The 18,115-nt window shown below is 39.0% G+C and overlaps 1 pseudogene across 1 annotated transcript; it reads left to right on the forward strand.

Annotated features, from left to right (window-relative positions):
- Positions 1-3,975: 3,975 nt before the first annotated feature.
- On the forward strand, positions 3,976-5,677 carry LOC149815142 (chaperone protein dnaJ 49 pseudogene; annotated as a pseudogene). Its single transcript, XR_016427851.1, has 2 exons — positions 3,976-4,127; positions 4,395-5,677. The product of XR_016427851.1 is annotated as a chaperone protein dnaJ 49 pseudogene (transcript).
- The last annotated feature ends 12,438 nt before the right edge of the window (positions 5,678-18,115 follow it).

The raw sequence follows: 18,115 nt of genomic DNA on the forward strand, positions 1-18,115 counted from the left end.
ATAAATGACTTTTAAATAAAAAGATAATGAATAAGAACAGTGTAGTATACGATTTGAGATCTCCCATCGAAAGAATGAACATCTTAGAGATTCGGTTTTGGGAGACCACGAGGATACAAAAACTCGGTGTACTTTACTTCTTACTCCTGTACTCGATGTTGAGCTTCTTTCTCCTGACCACGGTTTTAAGGAGAGTTCGTCACTTTACCTGGGGGTGGTGTGTTCAATACAGCTATTGTTTTGGTATACCAAGAAAATGACACTTGTGGGCGTGAAGGGTCTCTGGTGTCCCGACATTAGATGTGAAGGTTTAATGTTCCGAAGGTGGTTCAGTTGAGGGCTAAGTTGAGAAGCCAGTAATAAAATACAACTTGTGTATTAAGTTACACTAGGAACCTTACTTAACCTCGGAAAATTGTACCCATTTGGTGTATCCGCGAGCAATGAAAATTAAAAAGAGGTACTTAAATTCTCTTCATTTAATAAGGACATGCATATGGAAATGAAAACTTTAATGAAAAATAATAAAGTGTTCATGCATTGCACATAAATCATGCATATTCCTGCTATGCATTAGAACTTGCATATTTTACCTGTTCCCTTAATTGTTAAATGTTGGTGGATGCATGATGTTTAATTTCTAATGCATGTTAAATGTCCTGCTTAAATTATGATTTCTGTTATTGATTAATGTTCTTTCATGCTTAATAAATGCTCTCCATTGCATGAATACTTAATTGAATTATGTAAATGTCATAATTATATTCCTCTGAACTATTGCATGAAATCTTATCTGTGTTCTTTAGCTCACTTGTTTCATTAGAAGTACCTATGCTTAGGATTTCGGTTCTGACACCCTCTTATATAGTTTTTCGCAGCCGCAGGTGATCAGTGAAGCGACTGGCTTCTGGGAGAGTTACGGGTGTCATACATTTGCTAGACAGATCACAAATGGACAACATGGCTCTTCTTTTATTCATTTTTTGTTTCATTTAGTTGTTATTGCACTCTGAGTTTTTCATTTATGCAATCGTCTCGAGACTTATCACTTATTATTTCAATAAAGGTTTGGTTTGATATGGATGATAAATGTAAGCTCTATTGTAGTTGGTTGTTTTATCCTATTGGGAGTAGAACTGTAAAGACCCTGGGTTTCTGGGAAGATTTTCGTAATGATTTAAAAAAAAATCCGCATTTTCAAGGGGTATGAGTTGGGGTCGTTACAAGAATGCTTACCTAAGTTTTATGATCCTCTTTCTAGGGTTTACCAAAATTTCTTGGATAACTCACTTAACAACTGTAGGTTGCTACTTTTTTGAAAGTTGGATATGGAAAAGATGAAAGATTCCCCTCTCTTCAACCCGTGTTCCTTGGAAGATATATCTCGTGTCTCTCTAAGAACTTTAAATCATTCTCTTGACTAATAAATCATCTTCTTGCTTCGAAATAACCCAATATGAAAATCCCAATTTATTGGGCTTTGGCTAATTTTGAAATAACTGCCTTTCAAAAACAAACTGGTATGTGTAGCACTCCTGCAACATGTGATAAACTACATTTAGGAGGTGTTTGATTGTGCAGATAGCAGTGTCCACAAGTTGCTGTTGTTGGCACCTCAAGCATCCATACAGACAGTGGTGCATGGGGCGCCTGAAACATGACATCCTGAGCATTCGTGGTGTATTTGATGGCGCATCCCGTGCGTCGCATGAGGCACGACACCCATCAAACATTGGACGCACCGAATGCGCATCCTCCACGCCCGTGGAATGGTGAAACACCACTCAACGCCCTTGCTACAATGAGAACATGACGGGGAAAGCCACTTAAAAAAAACTCGGGGAGAGGGTGATCTAACCCCGACCTTCCCTCTCTCTTCCTCTTCTTCTTCTTCTTTTCTTATTAGTTTTTTTTTCTTTGATTAGGGATTTTTATTTATTTTTATTGATTAAGATTTTTTTATTGATTAGTATATTTTTCTTTGATTTTCATTAATTATATTTTTTTTCATTGATTAGGGTTTTCTTTAATTAAGGCTTTTGTTATTTAATTTTATTAAGGCTTTCTTTTTATTTGATTAGAGCTTTAAATCAAATATCTTTAATTAGGGTTTTTGATATTTAACTTTATTAGGACTTTTTTTGCTTTAATTTTCTTTGATTAGGGTTTTGAATCAAATTTTTTTGGCTTCTTGTACTTTATTTGGTTAGGGCTTTTCTTGTATTTGATTATGGTTGTTTTTCTTTGATCTTCTTTTATTAGGGTTTGAATTATAGTTTTTTTATATTTAATTTTACAGTTTATTTATGATTCTTTTGATTTTATGATTTATTTTTCTTGTAGTTTAGGGTTTTTTGGTTTATTTATGATTTATTTTCTTATATTTTAGGGTTTTATGATTTATTTATGGTTTTTGTATTTGTATATAAAAAATATGAATTCTTATTTTTTTTCAAATTACCATTTTTTTTGTATTTGGATCCCATTTCAAATTCATATTTGAGGCTAAAATCCATAGTTTTTAATAAACTTTCATAATTAGATCCAATATGATAATGATTAAAGCATTTATATATAAAAAATATTAATTCTTATTTTTTCCCAAATTACCTAAATTTTAAACATTTTTTAGTTTTTAGATCAAATTCAAGATCCATATCTAGAGCTAAAATCCATAATAAACAAATTAAAGCACAAATATGGTTGATCGTATGATCTAAAACAAATATATCAAACTCATTATCTATATGTGTCCAAATTGTAAATCAAATGCTGGACATAAAGAACATCACTTCTTATTCAATCCAAACAAACATTGGACGCCAATTGTTATAGGAACCTGAGTTTTGTTTGTTATGTTTTGCTATTCTAACCAATCTTAAATGCATCCTCAAAAACTCCCACATAGTGCTCCACCCCTCTTCATGAAGCAATGGTGTTCTCACAAATGAGACAAACATTAAAAAATAAAAAATTTGAAAAAAGTAATAATCGAACACTCAAAACAAAAACTCTACTTGTTCAGGAAACCTTTGAAACTGACCAGATCTGTTTTACACACCTTGTTGATGCACTCAATTGCCCCCTTAGAGTGTATTTGATGGCACGTTCAAGATTGGATAGAACAACAAAACATATGTTTTGTAACAACTGTACTGCTTCTAGTGTTTGTTTTGACTGAATATGAAGTTATGTTCTTTGTGTCTATTGTTTGATTTTTATGTTGTGCAGTTAGACAAATATGGATAATGGGTTAGATAACATCATTTTGGATTGTACTACTTGATCCACCCACAATATGAGTGTTTTAATATGTTTATTATAGATTTTTAACCTAGATATGGATCTCGGATTGGATTTAAATACCAAAAAATATTTACACTTTTTGAAAAATTGAGAAAAAAACAATTGATATTTTTTTGATTTATAAATGCTTTAATCGGTATTATATTGGATCTAATTATGAAAATTTTTATCAAAAATCACAAATAAATTATAAAATCCTAAATGCAAGAAAATAAATCATAAATAAACCAAAAACCCTAAACTATAAAAAAATAAATCATAAAATTAAATATAAAAACCTTAATTCAAACCCTAATAAAAAAAAAACAAAACAATCATAATCAAATTAATTATAAAAAACTTTAATAAAAAATGATTAAAAAATAAAAAAAAACCTTAATCAAATCAAAGAAAAATCCAAATCAAATTAACTATAAAAAATTTTAATTTAAGAAATTTGATTCAAACCCCTAATCAGACTCGACCTGAAAAGTAGAAGCTGGAAAGGTGAGGTTTCCGAAGTCTGACTCGCAGAGACTTTGATGATTGTGCATTAAGAATCTGATCACACTGCAACTGGGGACAGGGCTTGTCAGTTGTGGGCCAAAGCTGACGGAGGGCGATCAGGTCTTAATGCACAAATTTTATGCCATGTGATTGCACCTGATCCGGACTCCATTCTTTTCGAGCGCTCGCTCTGACGTTAACCATCTTTTCTCCTTCTGACCCGAGGGGCAGGAAACGCGCTTCCGACTCAACCCTCCAATTCCCAATTAGGGAAGTCATTTTCTCTCTCTCTCTCTCTCTCTCTCTCGTTTTCTCATCATCATCAGCGTCATCAGGTAATCTCTCTCTCTCTCTGGTTTTGATTGTGAGCTGAGTTTCCTAATTTTCGGTTTTGGGGATCTCTTCTTTTTTCTCTTTCTTTGGGGTTTCTGAGCCTTTCTATGCAAGTTTTCTTTTTCTTCTTTTCTTGAATTTTGCCGGTAAATTTTTGGGTTTGTTTTCTTCTGCCTGATATTGGGTATCTGAGGGTTTCCCCATCTCTAAAATTTGGAAATTTTGTTTATGGTGTTGGGTTTTCTTGATTGATCGGGATTTGTTTTTAGGGCGAGAGTTGTGTCCTTCTCAAACAGACCATGGATGGGAACAAGGATGAGGCTCGGAAGTGCCTGAGGATCGGCCGGGAAGCCCTCGACTCCGGTGACCGCTCTCGGGCCCAGAAGTTTATCAGCAAAGCCCGCCGGCTCGACCCGACGTTGGACGTCGACGATCTCCTTGCTTCCTTTGCTGCCGATGACGATAACACGCCATCGCAGCCGGTTTCTTCTTCTTCCGCTGCCGCGCCTTCCTCGTCGATCCATTCGGGGCAGCCGCCCCCTGCATCGCCTGCGATTTCCGCAAATGGGTCTTCGTCGAAGCCGTACACTGAGGATCAGGTTGCGATTGTGAGGCAAATCAAGAAACAGAAGGATTACTACGAGATCCTGGGCTTGGAGAAGGGATGCTCCGTCGAGGACGTCCGCAAGGCCTACCGGAAGCTGTCGCTCAAGGTTCATCCCGACAAGAACAAGGCTCCCGGCGCCGAAGAGGCGTTTAAGGCCGTCTCGAAGGCGTTCCAGTGCCTCAGCAGTGAGGAGAGCCGAAAGAAATATGATCTCTTGGGGACGGAGGAGCAGGTATATGACCGCCCATCAGCCAGATCCCACCATTTCAATGGGTTCTACGATGCAGACATCGACGCGGATGAGATCTTCCGGAATTTCTTCTTTGGCATGCCTCAGGCGGGCACTCCCTTCGGCGTGTACAGGTTCCGGACCGGGAGAGGGCCGAGCCATCACGCCGAAGCTCAAAGCTCAGGAGGGTTTAACCTCAGGGTTCTGTTTCAGGTTCTCCCTGTGATACTCTTGCTGGTCTTGAATTATCTGTCATCGTCCGACCCCGTCTACTTTCTGCAGCGTTCTCATCCTTATATACATCGACTGGACACCCCAAAGGGGGTACCGTATTTTGTCAAATCTGAGGCGTTCCACCGGGACTATCCTCAGGGTAGCTCAGAGCGCTCCAGGCTCGAGGATCGCATTGAAAGAGAATATTTTTCGATACTTACAAGCAATTGCCGGGCTGAGCTGCAGCGTCTCCAGTGGGGTTTTTCATACCAGACGCCGCACTGCGACATGCTCAAGAAATTTGAGACTGTTTGATGCTTGTCCGCCTTGTTTCTTGCAATTATTCTGGCCGATATTAGAGGATTATTCTGGCCGATATTAGAGGGTAGCTTTACTATTATATCTCAATTGCCGTGTGTTTCTTGTGAAGAAACTTGGTATCCTTCATTGTTATAAAATGACGCTGCATTAGTAGCATACTGCTATGTTTGCCTTTCTGCTACCCGATTTTTTCTGGCATGGTTTGCCGTGTTATCATTGATCCTTTGTGGGCGATAGAAAAAGGCACCCTTTCTGTTCAAACAGAAACTTATGATTTGAGAAGTATTTCAAGGTTTTACCACTTTCATGCTGCTTTTGTACGGATCATTGTTCAGTGTTGCAAATAATGCTTTCACCAAGTTGTCTATCTCGATTTTCTTAGCAAAATGTATTGGAGATTCCATTTTGAGAGTGTGAATATTGTGATCAAAGGGAGGTTGGAATATTTGGCAGACCAATTCCCAGTCAGCAGATAGTACTGATTCTGGTTCTGCTCAGAATACGGCTCCCTGCAAAGCAGTAGATGCACAGTTTGAACAAGAGTCACCAATCAGTAGAAAAGCGTCGGACCACTCTGAGCTCCATCAGACCCCCCCCCCTCCCCAAGGAAAGATGGCCTCTGATTCTTCCAGGACCCCAACATCCACACCAACAGCTCCCAATAATCAATTCAAGCCTCTAGACAAGGTTCCATTGCTTTCTTCCTTTTGAAAACTTTCTTCTATTCTGTTGCGGCTAAAAACATGCATTCTTAACAAATCCCGTCTCCCTTTTATTACTATTATGGTTACTGTTATTGTTGTAGACTGCATAACCAATAGACCATCATCATCATCCATCCAAGTTTCATCAAACCTTTTTGTTTTCTTAGTTGAGAAAATAATTTGCCAAAGCAACCTTGTTTATCTTTTATTACTATTATATTCTTATTGTTTCTTTTGTTATCTTGATCACCCAAATCCCAAAGCATAAAGTTTTTCAGGAACATATAAGAGAGCGCCATTTTCTGAAGTATTTTGTCTTATTATTACTGGCACGATGTTTCTGATCAGGAAAATATTGTCTTTTCTACCTTCATATGTATTATATTCTGATTAGGTAAACGAGCCGTCTCGTAACTCATCTCCCCAAGCTCAATTTCTGAGCCGAGCCGAGCCGATCACAAACATGGCAAACCGGGCTCGGCTGGTATAGTTTCGTTCTACATATTATATACTTATATATTTTATGTATTATCAAGCTTAAAAAACACCTAAAAATAATTTTTAAAAGAAAACAAGCCGGCTCTTAATGAGCTCGGGCTTGGCTGTGCTCGTGACAAGCTGGGGTGTACCCTTAATGAGCCGAGCCCGAACAGCCCAAGCTCAGGTTGTTCGGCTCGTTTACCAGACCTAATTAAGGTTGCTGCTTGCATTTCCCAACTTTGAGAAAAAGTGTTGATGCTTTTAGTGTTTTAGCATACCATATCATTATATCTGATGGGAAAATGAGCTGCAGCTTCTCCTGCATTAGGTCCTCTTCACCAGATAATGGAGAGTTGTACTTTTGAAACACTTAGAGTCATTTTTCCACAGCATTTTATCTGAGTGACCCTTCTTTGCCCTTTATATTGATGGGAAATTGTATCTATGAAAAACAAAGCAGGAACAATGAAGTTGTTGCACTTTGTCTTCTTAATTTTGTTCTTTTTCTCTCTATTGATTTTTTTTTCTGTTATCCAGTCACTGTTGCTCTCTTCTCTCATTCCATCCTTGTCATAATCTTGATGAAATCATCCTTTTTTTTTACCAAAAATAACAGCCATTCGAGAAAATTGTCCTTCTTAAGAAATCAGTGGCGGATCTAATTCTTTCTTGTGTGCTTTTTTTTTTCCTGACCTTTGCTTTTAGTTTCAACCACTTCTTTAGGTTTTATTTCATCACTTTCCCTTTATTTGTGTTTTTTTTATGAATTCATAGATATCTTCTCCAAGTTGGTATACTGCAGTTGATGGAGCACCTTCACTATAATAAGGAGATTGTTCCATTTGCACTGCACTTATATAAATTGTGGTGCAAAATACATTTTTAACATCTAATGCTCGAACTCCCACTTGAAGTTAAATGCCAAGGATAAAAATCATAAAACAACTTGAATAGTGTCCATCATATCACTAGACTGAATGTTTCGTCATAGTTCAATCTATGTTTCTATATATAACCCTTAGCAACTAGTCAGTCAATGCTTCCGTCATATCTATGCTTTATTTTGTAAATCCACTTGAAACTACCGCATTCTTATCATAAGGTTGGTCTGCTATCTCCTAGGTTCCACACTTATGGAGAGCATTGATTTGTTCGCCATCACTTCAATCCAAGCGCTGATTGTTTTTGCCTTTAGCCTAAAATTGAGACTCTTTATCACACTTTATGGATGCCATAAAGATCTGAAAATTGGTAGAAAATGCTTCATTATTCACAAATCTATCAATAGGATGCCCGCCAAGGTCCTGCATTCCTGGTTAAGGGAGACTCGTTTATTCACTTGATATGAGACGATCATGGTTCAAAAACCACGGGGAGCTTCCCTTGATGCAAGGTCAAAGCTTGGTCTACTCCTCCTTGTGGGAGTTATGCTTGGCTTGGAGTCTTGGACAAAATTTAAAAAAAAAACATCGATGGGATGCTTGTTCCTAGAAGAGGGCATCTTCCAACTATTGTGTAGCATGAGATTCACTCACTCTGATCGCTGAATTCCTCCCACATGGGGGAGCATTGCCGTTTTTTTTAAAGGCATAATCGACATAATTTTGAAGGTGCCAACTGGATGTGTGAAGCTGCTGGTTTGAATTTTGGGTTGGATGGTCTTGTTTTTTCATGTAAACTTAAATAGGTTCAACTCATTTTTGAGCTGCTGAATGTATTTCTTTGGTGAATCTTCACTTAAAGTTTATATTACTTGGACATTGATGCATGTGTCAATGTCGGACACAACAGGACCTGAAAAATTAGATGCATGAACATGGATACATAAATAACATTATATATATATATATATATATATATATATATATATATGCGTTGATGCGTAGCAAGGCACTTCACCAAAACGAACTGGATTTGACAGTCTAGATCCGGATTCATCGGTCCCAGAAGCCATGGATGACCCACCATCTTTAGAATTATACCATGAACCAAAGAAACCGGATGTGGATCCCCATTCAAATAATCACCTAACCTCCATTACTCGACACTCCACGCGTACCCATACCCATCCATCATACCTACTTGATTAGGTATGCTCTTTGGTCATGGTGCCCTCACAAGCTTCATCATCCACGCCTCTTCGAGTCACTCGTATCCCACCCAATTTTTTTTTGCTTTCTCTAAATTTTCTCATTCTCATATGGTTTTTAATGACAGTTGAACCTAACAATTATAGCAAAGCCACTAAGCATATGCATTGGCATGAAGTTATGGCTAAGGAGATCCAAGCTTTAGAAGCAAATAACATAGGTCGTAGTGCTTCTTTCACTATAAAAAATATTCATTAGATGCAAATGGATTTATAAAGTCAAGCACTGATGGATCAATCGAGCGCTATAAGACCCATTTAATCGTCAAAGGCTATATCCAAGTGAATTGTTTACTTGCTATTGTTGTCATTAATAATTGGATGATTTATCAATTGAAAATAAACAATGCATTCTTACATGAGAACCTTTACTAAGAAGTTTACATGGATTTGCCACTGGAATACCAACATCAGGGAGAGACTCGCTATGTTTGCAAGTTAAATTAATCAATTTATAGATTAAAACAATCATCCAAAAATTCGTTTAACAAACTCATATCTGCACTTAAGGAAGCCGAATTTACACAATCATCATCAGATTATACTATTTTCACCAAGAGGGTTGGATAAAAAATCGTAGTCAAGTCATCTTAATTTATGTCCATGACATTATTATGGCACAGAATGATAACTATATCATAGCCTGAATCAAGTACTTTTTAAACTCATGGTTTCACCTCAAAGATTTGGGCCGATTAAAATATTATTTGAGAATTGTGGTGGCTAGAGCACCATCACTCAAAAGAAATATGTATTGGACATATTATAGTATGCATGACTTATGGGTGCAAAACGGTGGAGTTCCCAATGGATCAAAAACTTAAATTGAATACACAAGATGGGCAACTTATCTAAGATCTAACATGCTATAGGAGATTAGGACATCTCATATACTTGACAGTGACTCGATCGGATATCGTCTATTTAGTCTATATTCTGAGCCAATTCATGCATGAGCCCAGAGTGCCACATTATAATGTTGCTATTCGGGTTTTGAGATATCTAAAATCCTCCCCTGGTCATGAAATTCTATTACCTGTCAAAAGCGAGCTTAAGTTATCATCTTACTATGATGTGGATTGGGCTAGTTGTTCAATGAACTGAAGATCTATGACAAGATATTTCACCATGTTGGGTACTAGCCCTCTCTCATGAAAAAGCAAGAAACAAGCTATCATCTCGCGATCATCTGCCTGAAGCAAAATATCGGTCCATGGCGACTGCAATGTGTGAATTAATTTGGTTAAAAGCGCTTCTAACAAATTTTGGAATCACGCATGAAGATTCAATGATATTGTATTGTGATAATCAATTTGCCATTCACATAGCAAATCCAGTATTTCATGAGCAAACTATGCATAGTGAGCTCGATTGTCATCTTGTTCATGAAAAAGTACAATCAGGAACCATATGCACTAAATATATTTCAACAAAATTACAACTTGCAGATGTGTTTATCAAGGCCCTTCCCCGAGATCTCTTTCAATTTCTTATACACAAGCTAGGAGTCACGGATCTACACTCAGCTTGAGGGGGAGTGTCAAAGAGATAAGGATAACGCACAAAATCACGGATAATCCTATCACGTGATCTTATGATGGTCATTTGGAAACTCCCATTTAGAAACTCTAGTACTTACCTGTTGTATGTTGTATATCAATTATCTGTAACCCTTTCCTGTAGCCACTTTTTCTTTCTGTTTTACTATCCCTATCATCAAGGGATGCCAACATTTCTGAGTCTATATGTAACCATAATACGATTTAATGAATCACGTCATTTTTTCCCTAAGATATTACTTTATATATCTGGTGTGTTGGCCATTGCAATCTTGCCTTTAAAGACTGCATTTTCTAGTATGTTCCATATGTAAATGAAATAAACAAAAGGTTGTCTATATTTTGATTAAAAAAAACAAGTTGATCATCATCCTCAATGTTCATTTGAATGGTTAGATCCATAAAGGAACATCCACTGATCAGCAAACTCAACTTTGCTCAACAACATTCCATTCATTTTGGAGATTGGTGGTGTCAAGGGTGTATGTTCTTCAACTTAGAAGGCATCAGATGTGCCTTCATTGCCACCTCCCAAAAGATTTGAGCAATCCTATATAACCTGGTGGCTTGCACTCCTCCAGGAATAGATGTAGTCTAGTAGCCGAGAAAGACAGGAAGAAGAAGGTTTCCTTCTCATTCTTTGAACCATGTTCACCCCCTTAAGAATGCTTCCAAGGTGGGAGACCTCTGGGTCTGCCATGAGCCCCATGTACACACTGGATGCAAGCCGACTAGCCATTCAGAAGCTCCCGTCCTTTGCCTTGCTCCACCACTTCGTGTAGACCATCTTTTTCCAGCAACCCGTGTAGGGTTCGTGAGAGACTCTCTAACCTTCCTTTTTGGAAGCTAGCCCCATTAACCATTACCACCCTCGAAGCACCACTTTCTCAATATGAAGTTAAGGTGACCGTTTGGTCATTGCCCTCTGGGAAAGCACCTGGGCCGGATGGGGGTTCCAACCCATTTCTACAAGATATTTTGGAAGGTTTGCAAAACTAACCATTGCACCTTGGCTTTGTAGTTTCATGCCAACGGTCGTATGCTTAGGGAGTAAAATAAATCTAACACTACAACAAAGCAGTAGATTAGCGACGACTACATTCCGTCGCTAATCCGTCGCTAACATGGGTAGCGACGGATTAGCGACAACGAGGCAACAATATGCTTACGTCGCGAATATTTCGACGCTAACTGGCGACGGAATTATTCCGTCCCCAGGTCCGTCGCTAATTGCGATGGAATAACGAGCGCTATATTCCGTCGCCAATCCGCCGGTACTAAACGGCGACCACGGCTTGGCGACGGATTTACTTCCGTCGCTATGCCATCGCTAGATTAATATGAATAGCGACGGATGGTTCCGTCGCTAATCCGTCGCAAACACGAAAAAAAATTTAAAAAAATTATTTGAAAATTAAATACTGAGAACTGTACAATTTTATATTTCCTGTACAATTTATATTTCCTGTAAATAAAAAACAAACCACACAAAAAATTTCATATAACAAGAATCTACAACAATTAATCGTTCCACCTTAAAATTAAGAAGTTTAATTATTTACAATTCAACAATTACAATTAGGAAACATAAAAAAATAGAACTTCTTCAACACAGTCCTCTAATCATCGCCAAGATTTTGTGCGTCTTCTTGTTCATTTTCTTTATCTGTCCCTTCAGCTCCACTACGCTGATTATCGCTAGCAGCCTACACAAGAAAAGAACAGTCAGTATTGATAAACAAAATATAATGAAATAAATTACACACTATATGTGATTCTATCATGTGCTCATGTGTGATCTAAGGCAATAAAAAAAACTCTATATGTGATTCTATCATGCTCATATGTGCTCTAAGGCAGACAAAAGTTATATATATATATATATATATATATATATATATATATATATATATATATATATATATATATATATATATATATATATGTGTGTGTGTGTGTGTGTGTGTGATTCTATCATGCTCATATGTGTGCTAAGGCAGTCAAAAAATTGAATATGTGATTATAGCATGTTCATATGTGTTCTAAGGCATCTAGAAAAACTCTATATGTGATTCTACCATGCTCATATGTGCTTTAAGGCAGGCAAAAAACTATATATGTGATTCGATCATGCTCGTATGTGTGCTAAGGCAGTCAAAAAATTGAATATGTGATTATAGCATGCTCATATGTGCTCTAAGGCAGGAAAAGCAAAAAAATTTATATGTGATTCTATCATAAATGATATATAGCATGTTCATATGTGTTCTAAGGCAGTAAAAAAACACATTTTTTCTCTACATGCATCACATCCAAATTATGTCGTATCAATAGGGTCGGCCAATACGGTAGTTCCCCAAAAATAGATTTTTCGTCCAATTGTGATCCTTCCCAAATCCACGAAAGGGTGTAGGACTGCGGACATCTGTTAATACATCTGGAAAGTATCGCAATCTTCTTAGAATCTCTATGCCGGACAATCTTGAGGATGGACCTTCCGTTTCAGTTGTGTCTGCTTTAAATGCATTCTTTTGACGTCGGAACGGATGATCGCTGGGTAGAAATCGACAATGGCACTCAAACCAGCAAGGCTTCCTTCCATGCCTCAATCTAAAAGCTTTGGAATCCTTCATGCAGTACGGACAAGCCAACCTCCCATGTGTGCTCCAACCAGATAACATACCATATGCAGTGAAGTCACTGATTGTCCATAGAACAACGACCTTCATGTTGAAATTTTATTTTTTATGGGCATCATACGTGGTAACACCGTCATCCCACAGTACTTTTAGTTCATCAATCAATGGCCTTAGATATACATCAAGATTTTGGCCAGGTGAGGTCGGACCAGGGATCAACAGAGACAATAAAAGATTTGGACGTTTCATACACAAGCTTGGTGGAAGGTTGTATGGAGTTACAAATACTAGCCAGCATGAGTATGGAGTTGATCTACCCCCAAATGGATTAAATCCATCTGTACATAGACCGAATCTAACATTTCGCACTTCCATTGCGAAGTTCTGATGAGTACGATCAAAGTGCTTCCAAGCTTCAGCGTCAACAGGATGCGTGATCTTGTTTTCATCGTGTCGAACTTTATTTGCATGCCATCTCATGTGTTTAGCTGTCCTTGAAGACATATACAATCGCTGCAATCTAGGAGTGATAGGAAAGTAGCGGAGCGACTTGTATGAAACTTCCTTTGATCTCGTGCTACCATTGCCTCTTGTCTTTGGCTTGAACCGAGGATGCCCACATGACGGACATGATATGTTGTTTTCCTGCTCCTTGAAATACAATATGCAGTGATTTGGACAAGCATCAATCTTTTTGTAACCCATACCTAGAGCGTTGACCATAACTTTAGCACGATAGAAATTTTGTGGCAATTTCTCATCTTTGGGCAACATACTCTTCAGAATCATGCACAAACGGTCAAAACATGATTGACTCAAATTATACTCGGACTTCAAATTCATTAGTTGAAGAACTGCAGACAAGATAGTGTGACTCTCACAACCGTTCCAAAGTGGCTCATCAGCATCTCTAAGTAAATCATAAAATCTACTAGCTGCATCATTTGGTGATTCTTCATCTACGGCAGTTCTTACATCACTAGAACTCATAGCAGAACCCAGTTCTGTTCCTGCGGCATCAAATATCAAATTCGTATATGGATTATCGTGCACCACATTCACCCGTGCATCAAAATTGTTTCTAAATTCTTCTCCATGAAACGTTCAGTTCTGATAATCACTCACAAAACCCTTCCTGTATAGGTGATGTCTAACGCCATGAGGTTCTACAAATCGATTATTCTTACAAATCTTGCAGGGACACCTAATCCGACCTGTGAGATCTACTGTACTGACACTTGCCGTTGCAAATTCAATAAAACTGTCAACACCATCCATATATTCATGCGATAACTCACTGTCCACTATCCTACGGTACATCCATTCACGGTTTGCAGTCATTTTGTCGTATGATGTTATGAATAGTATCCTAACCAGTTAAAAGAGAACCATCAGAATGCTATGATGAAGAAAATATCAAATTTATCATGCAATATATGATGTCATACAATCACAAGAATTATGATGCATGCATTGATAACTTAATATTTTCATGTGCAAACTATTCATGACACGATACATTCATTTGAAGCATGCTTTCAATATACAATTTCACATGGAAGACATAATCAAATTGAAAGTAACTACATGTAAGCATAGATACAATCACATCAAACATTGCAATACATCGAAATAATTCATATCAAACAAATCTCAAACATGTACCTGCAGCAAACACACTTCAATATCCCACTAACTACTACCATGCCTAGCATGGACTCCGTACTCAAAAAATAAGAACACTTCCATATTCATACATTAAAATCATGCTCAGCATGATCTTCGAACTCCAACAAAGCAGTCCTAGATATCAACAACTAAGTGAGTGTGTGAACAATAAAGTGTTACATTCAATAAATTAAATAACATGTGATGCGCTTGCATCACTTACTCACCACAGGTATTTACCCGATTTGCATTGTTTTTGTCACTTACTTACCACGGGTGGTGGGGCACAAGCAAGTTCCGTTGAGAAATCTGCACAAAAAAAATGATGTTTTAAAATGAAGTCACTATGAAAAAAAACCCTTTCAAACTTAGGACAATAGGATCCTGCCAACTCATCCTTGGGCGGATATGGATCCACGAATATCATATTTGTAGGAATTGTGACTAAATTTGCTAATGGGCAGCGCCGTTTGAAAAATGAGGTGTGGAGGGGCTCCGCTGAGCATTCAACGGGGCTCAGCTCTTGTGGAAGATTAGTTGAGGTGGCTCTGGCGATTGGAGGCACATGTAGGTGACTCCGATGAGGCTCCGACGGACATGGGAGAGGCTCAGGATCAGGCTGTGGATGGAGAGGTGTGAGGGTTGAACTCGAGCGCAACGAAGGAGAGGGTGCAATGGGAAAGGGCTTTTCCTTGCCAGGGTCGACCCCCTGACGAGGTCGAGCGCCAGCCGGGGTCGACCCCCTCACGGGGTCGAGCGCCTGCCGGGGTCGACCATCACAAGGGGTTGACCCCCGGCCGGACACGGCGGGGGGTCGACCCCCCCCCCCCCCCCCCTGCCAGACATGACAAGGGGTTGACCCTCTGCCGGGGTTGACCCCCGGCCGGACACAGCAGGGGGTTGACCCCCTACCGGGGTTGACCCCCGGCCGGACACAGCAGGGGGTTGACCCCCTACCGGGGTCGACCGCCTGGCGGAGTCGACCCCCTGCCGGAAAACGCAGGGGGTCGACCCCCAATCCATTTAACGGTGGGGGGGCGGAAATACCTGCAGTTGCTCCGGGCGGCGGCGGCGGCGACGGAAGCTTGACGAAGATCGACTTCCGGCGAACGGTGGGGGCCGGTAGAGAGGTCGAAGGGATGGATAGGGCGGCCGAAGGAAGAGGGCGGCAGGAGGGAGAGGGCGGCGGGCGGGAGCAGCGAAAGGAGAAAGGAAAAAGAGGGTTGGGATTAGGGGTAATGCGACATTTCGCGACGGCTTAGCGACAAATTAATTCCGTCGCTAAGCTATCGTAATTCAAAAAATGAAAAAGGCGACAGAAAATATTTCGTCGCCTAGGTCGTCGCTATTTTGCGACAGAATTTTAGGCGTCGCAATTCCGTCGCTAACTGCCGTATTTATTGCGACAAAATATTCTCTCGCAAAATCCGTCGCTACGTAGCGACGGATTTTGCGAGAGAATATAATTTGTCGCTAGTTTCGTAAAATTCTCCAAATATAGCGACAGATTCATTTCTCTCGTTAATCCGTCGCTAAGTAGCGACGATATAACGCCGTCGCTAAATTCCGTCGCTAATCAACTGTTTTTTTGTAGTGTAAATTTATTCTAATTCTCAAGGATTTTAATATAGAGGACATCTCACAATTTCGTCTGATTTCATTACTTAGCTCCCCTTATAAGCTTATCACTAAGTTGATTGTGAATCGCCTCAAGTCGGTATTTCCTGACTTGATCTCACCTTTCCAGAGTGCTTTTCTTCTCAGTCAGGGATTGCATGATTGCAGATGAAGTGGTGCACTCAATGACAACCCTAAATTGTTTGACCTTTATTCGCTAAAGCTACATATTCATAAGGCTTTCGATATTGTAGACTGGTCATTCTTAATCAGGTGCCTTCAGGGAATGGCCTTTGGTTAGTGTTTTACCCAATGGATTATCGAGTTGCTCTCCATTGTGCAGGTGTCGATCAATGTTAATGGTAACAAGGGTGACTTCACCATGCAGAGAGGATTGCGATAGGGATAACCCCTCTAATATAGTGGGTGAGAGCCTAAACACTTTATTTCAGAAAGTTATGGCTTATGGATTCATTGAAAGCCTTTATATTTCACCGGTAGAGTGTTAGCATAAAATGGATCGCAAAAGAGGCACTTACCGGATGCGGCCTTGGACGAAAGGAGCATTGATGCGGGTGCTCGACATTATTCTCAGCCAATCAACACCCGCAATGAGCCCAAGTCAGAATGTCGAGAGGTGAGCAGGACCCCTAAACCCAAAAAGAGAAATCACACATGAATGTGGCACTCAACAACCACTTATACAAACTGTCGTGACTATGTTATATTGAAACTTTCATTGGACACCGTTAGACTGTCAAATCTAGTTTAATATTGGCACTTGATTTGTAAAAAGAAATTTCTGTTTTTTTTTTGTAGCATTATGCTGCCGATTTTGTCATGCACCACTAGCCCTTGTCAACAGCCTATTGTTGTAAAGTTTTGCAGCAACAACATGCTGCTGACAGCGTGTTACCAACCAGCAACAGTATGTTGTCAACAACATGATGCTGTAATGGTTAGCAAATGACCGTGCTTGATTTTTGTTCGTAGTAATGTTTTTTTTTCTTGATAACTTTGTTAAAACTGTGCACAAGCGTGTATTTCCAGCATGTTGTGTTTCTGCATTTAGTGGCTGGTATGTTGTACATCCAACCTACTTTTTTCTTCAATTGACCACTGTCACAGCTAGGTTTAATCGGCTGTCATTCATATTGTATGCTGAAATTTTTATTGGTTGTTGTAAATTATTTTATATCAAATCTACCTAAATGCAGTTAAGTTAAACAAACCAATTTTTAGTAATGACTCTTGAACTGTCGCAAATCCTGTATTGTTTTTTCTCTTGATTTTTTTTGGACTACATATTGATAATCGAGTCAATCCTGTTCTTTTTGCTATCATGGGCAGATCGGCAGTTGATTGTATATATATGTGTGTGTATAAATATATATATATATATATATGGGGTAGTGTCAGCTATGTGCACATGCAGATCCAGATTGATCTGCCAATGCACATAGTGTAGACAGATCTTGTTCAGATCTGTCCAGGACACTTTAAGTGTGATGGCCAAGTGCTTGGGGGTCGGTCCTCCAAAATCAACTACTTAAATCAACCTTTTTTATTCTTGGCATTTAAGCTAACTCGTGTAATGGTCTGACCAACATCATTATTCACGTGCTTTAAATTGTTTTGGTGGGTTGTTGTAGGGCAGAACAATACTGCACATTTATGTGCAGCATTGGTCCACTGCTTTTGGATGCATGTTTCGACATGAGAAACATGCTGCCAACAATATGTTAATATTGTCCTATGCATTATGGCAACATAGTTATGTCTCAGTGGTCATGTTTTATATCCC

This window comes from Nuphar pumila, chromosome 15 (assembly GCF_984573655.1).
Source record: "Nuphar pumila chromosome 15, dmNupPumi1.hap1.1, whole genome shotgun sequence".
Lineage (NCBI taxonomy): Eukaryota > Viridiplantae > Streptophyta > Magnoliopsida > Nymphaeales > Nymphaeaceae > Nuphar > Nuphar pumila.